At 36.1% G+C, this 5,223-nt stretch overlaps 1 pseudogene; it reads right to left on the reverse strand.

The window, feature by feature from the left end:
- Nucleotides 1-4,773: 4,773 nt before the first annotated feature.
- LOC110291826 overlaps nucleotides 4,774-5,223 on the reverse strand; it is a 2,551-nt pseudogene continuing 2,101 nt past the window's right edge.

Raw genomic sequence — 5,223 nt, forward strand, 5'->3', positions numbered from 1 at the left:
GGTTGTGGGTAGCTGGCGGGTGTCAGCCGACCCTGCGCTCTAGCTACCCCGGTGCTGGTCCGGCCGGAAGAGCGAGGTATTTGTAAGAAAAAAACTCATAGCTCTAAATTCCTCCAAAACATACTGGAGAGAGCTTACACTATCATCTTGACAACACACCTAAAAGTTCTAGAACAAAAGGATGAACATTCACCAAAGAGGAGAAGAGGGAAGGAAACAATCAAACTCAGGGCTGAAATCAACCAACTGGAAGCAAAAAGAACTATTCAAAGAATCAACCAAACCAGGATCTGGTTTTTAGAGAAAATCAACAAGATAGATAAACTCTTAGCCAGACTAACCTGAGGGCACAGAGACAGCATCCAAATTAATAAAATCAGAATTAAAAAGGGAAACATAACAATGAAAACTGTGGAAATTCAAAAAATCTTCAGATCCTACTAAAAAAGTCTGTAATCAACTAAAGTGGAAATTGTGGATGAAATGGACAATTGTCTAGATACATACAAGGTGCCAAAGTTGAAACAGGATCAGATAAACCATCTAAACAGTCCCATAACCCCTAAAGACATAGAAGCAATCATTATTAGTCTCCCAACCAAAAAAGCCCACAACCAGATGGAAATATGGAAAATTCTTTCAGACCATTAAAGAAGACCTAATACCAATACTCCTCAAACCATTCCACAAAATAGAAACAGAAGGTACACTATCAAATTAATTCTATGAAGCCACATTTATGCCTATAGCTAGACCACACAAATACCAAACGAAGAAAGAGAATTTCAGACCAATCTCCCTTACGAACATTGATACAAAAATATTCAATAAAATTATTTCCAACCGAATACAAGAACACACCAAAGCAATCATCCACCATGACCAAGTAGGCTTCATTGCAAGAATGGTTAAATATATGGAAATCCAAAACATAATTCACTACATAAACAAACTCAAAGAAAAAAAAAACATGATCATTTCATTAGACGGTGAAAAAGCATTTGATAAAATTCAGCATCCCTTTGAAGATGTTAAAAGACTTGGGCAGATCAGGAATTCAAGGCCCATATCTAAATATAGGAAAAGCAATATACAGCAAACCAGTAGCCAGCAATATCAAACTAAATGGAGAGAAACTTCAAGCAATCTCACTAAAATCAGGAACTAGAAAAGACTTCCTATCTATACAACATAATATTTGAAGTTATAGCTAGATTAATTAGACAAGGAGTTCAAATTGATACAAATTGGAAAGGAAGAATTCAAAATATCACTATTTGCAAATGATATGATTGTATACTTAAGTAACTCCAAAAATTCCACTAGGGAACTCCTAAAGCTGATAAACAACTTTAGCTATATGGCTGGATATAAAATTTACTCAAACAAATCAGTAGCCTTCCTCTACTCAAGGGATAAATAGGCTGAGAAAGAAATTAGTGAAATTACACCATTCATAATAGCTACAAATAATAGTACATACCTTAGTGTGACTCTAACCAAGCAAGTGAAAGATCTATATGACAAGAACTACAAGACTCTGAAGAAATAAATTGAAGAAGATCTCAGAAGATGGAAAGATCACCCATGCTCATGTTTAGGCAGGATTAATACAGTAAAAAATGCCCATCTTGCCAAAAGCCATCTACAGATTAAATGAAATCTCCATCAAAATTCCAACTCAATTCTTCATAGAGTTAGAAAGAGCAATTTGCAAATTCATTGGGAATAACAAAAAACCCAGGATAGAGAAAACTATTCTCAACAATAAAAGAATTTCTGGGGAAATCACCATCCCTGACCTCAAGTTGTATTACAGAGCAATGGTGTTAAAAATTGAATGTTACTGGTACAGAGACAGGCAGGAAGAACAGTGGAATAGAATTAAAGACCCAGAAATGAATCCACACACCTATGGTCACTTGATATTTGACAAAGGACTTAAAACTATCCTGTGGGGGGGAAAACAGCATTTTTAACAAATAGTACTGGCTCAAATGGTGGATATCATGTAGAAGAGTGTGAATTGATCCAGTCTTATATCCTTGTACAGAGCTCAAGTCTAAGTGAATTAAGGAACTCCACATAAAACCAGTGACACTGAAGCTTATAGAGGAGAAAATGGGGAAGAGTCTTAAACATATGGGCACAGGGAAAAAATTCCTGAAGAGAACACCAATGGCTTATGTTGTAAGATCAAGAATTAACAAATGTGAACTCATAAAATTGCAAAGCTTCTTTCTGTAAGGCAAAAGACACTGTCAATAAGACAAAAGGCCACCAACAGGTTGGGAAAAGATCTTTATCAATACTACATCTGATCGAGGGCTAATATCCAATATACAAAAAAGAACTCAAGAAGTTAGAATCCTGAGAATCAAAAACCCTATTAAAAATGGGGTACAGAGCTAAACAAAGAATTTTCAACTGAGGAATATGCAAGGCTGAGAAGCACATAATTAAATGTTCAACATTCCTAGTCATCAGGGAAATGCAAACCGAAAGAACCCCGAGATTCCTCCTTACACCAGTCAGAATGGCTAAGATAAAAATGACAGGGAACAGCAGATGCTGGAAAGGATGTCGAGAAAGAGGCTCCATTGCTAGTGGGAATGCAAGCTGGTACAATCACTCTGGAAAACAGTTTGGTGGTTCCTCAGAAAACTGGACATATTATTTCCTGAGGACACAGCTAAACCACTCCTAGGCATATACCCAGAATATATTCCAACTTGTAATAATGACATATGCTCCACTATGTTCATAGCAGCATTATTTATAATATCCAGTAGATGGAAAGAACCCATATATCCTTCAACAGAGAAATTGATACAGGAAATGGGGTATATTTATACAATGGAGTTCTACTCAGCTATTAAAAATGATGACTTCATGAAATTCTTAGGCAAATGGGTAGAAATAGAAAATATCATCCTGAGTGAGGTAGGGCAATTGCAAAAGAAAACACATGGTATGCACGCACTGATAAGTGGATAGTAGCCCAAAAGCTCCAAATAACCAGGATACAATTCACAGACCATATTAAGCTCAATAAAAAGTAAGACCAAAGTGTAGGTGCTTCAGTCCATCTTAGAAGGAGAACAAAATACTCACAGGGGTAAATATGGAGATCAAGTATAGAGCAGAGACTAAAGGAAAGGCCACCCAGAGACTGTCCCACCTGGAAATTCCTTCCATATACAGTTACCAAACACAGTACCTAGTGTGGATGCCATGAAGTACATGCTGATAGGAGCCTGTTATGGCTGTCTCCTGAGAGGCCCTACCAGATCATTACAAATACAGAGGCAGATGTTAGCAGCCAAGCATTAGACTGAGCATGGGGTCCCTAATAGAGGAGTTACAGAAGTGACTGATGGAATTGAAGGGGTTTGCAAACCCTTAGGAAGAACAACAGTATCAACCAACAAGACACCCTCCGCCCCCGCAAATTCTCAGGGACTAAGCCATCATCAGTGGATTACACATGATTCCAGCTGCATATATAGCAGATGATGGCCTTGTCAGCCATTAATGGGTGGAGAGGTCCTTGGTCCTATGAAGGCTTGATAGAAGCCCCAGTATAGGGGAATCGAGGGCAAGGAGGTGGGAGTGTGGGTAGGTGAGTGGAGGAACACATTTGTAGAAGCAGGGGGAGGGAAGATGTGATAGGGTGTTTCCGGGGCTGATGTCTGACACTACATAAAAAGAGAAATTGAACTGAGCCTCAGAAATCATCTAGTTGCTTATTGATTGTGAGTGAAATGTGACTGGATACTTTAGATTCCTCCCAGAACTGAATGGAATGTATCCCCTCACACTATAATACAAAGTCAAATTTGCCTCTATTTGTTTTGTTAGTTTATTTCAGCAACCATATGTATGTATGTATGTATGTATGAATATATATATATATATATATATATATATATATATATATATATATGTGTGTGTGTGTGTGTGTGTGTGTGTGTGTGTCTGTGTGTGTGTGTGTGTGTATGTATATATATATATAGTGTGTGTGTGTGTGTGTGTGGTGTACCTGTGTGTCTGTGTCTATGTATATAACCTAGCATGTACCTACTACTCTAAGGAAAAGGACAAAGCTTCATTAACTTTCACAAACTGGATATTTTATGATGCATCATGTTTTATTCCATGAAGATCCTACAGAAACCACATTAGGCATAGTACAATGTTGATACTGATACTTGATATTTCTTATCTAAAAATATGTACATTAAGAACAGCTGCTTTAGGATACAGCTTAGCACTTTATTCACAAAAATTCTACTGAATTGCATTGAACGTTGTTTATATAGTATTATTCATAATGTTGAAATTCTGCTAAATTTTCACTGAAGTGTTGAAAACTCTCACTTTATTTTTACTTTAACATAACTTTGTCTTCCATACAAACAAAAACTACTTTAAATAAATTGATTTCATGGAAAGAATACCATTGCTAGCCTCTTTCTTTGAGAGTAGGATTTGATATAAAACCTTTGTAGTTTCTTCTAGTATAAAGACTTTAGTAAACATTGCATTTTTTATTAAACTCTTTCCTCTTCCCAAACCATGCTGCTAAAGTAAGATGTACTTGATAAGAAGTTATGACAAGGTTGTTGTTTAATTTATACTATGCATTTATTTTGTGGAAAGTTTCCTTTATGTAAAATTGAGGCCTCTTATTCATTACTTTGCTCTGTATTCTATCATATTTAAAAGTCCATAGGAGAAAGATTTTTTAATTAGATTTTCAGTTAGTGATATCTATAGAATTTTATTTGGACTAGGAGTTGAGGGCCTCATATGATAATATAATCTCTGATTAGGACTTTTTATTGGAGGTTCTTCATCTTCTTCATTTTCATTTTTTCCATGAGGATCATTATCATTGTCATCATCAGTATCATATGGGTAATCCACTCAAGCTACAAAGCTACTACTGTGAACTGTACTCATTCCATTATCAGAATTATCTCCTTGAGATTGAGAACATTCAGAGGATGCAGATGCTTTTCTTTTTGGATGTTCTTTTACATTTTCTCTTTCATTTGTCCCTTCAATTTTCATAAATATTTCATAATGACTTGAAAAGTCACTTCCCATTGGTAGAATAGATCCTTCTTCTTCTTCTTCTTCTTCTTCTTCTTCTTCTTCTTCTTCTTCTTCTTCTTCTTCTTCTTCTTCTTCTTCTTCTTCTTCTTCTTCTTCTTCTTT

This window comes from Mus caroli, chromosome 3 (genome assembly GCF_900094665.2).
Source record: "Mus caroli chromosome 3, CAROLI_EIJ_v1.1, whole genome shotgun sequence".
NCBI lineage: Eukaryota > Metazoa > Chordata > Mammalia > Rodentia > Muridae > Mus > Mus caroli.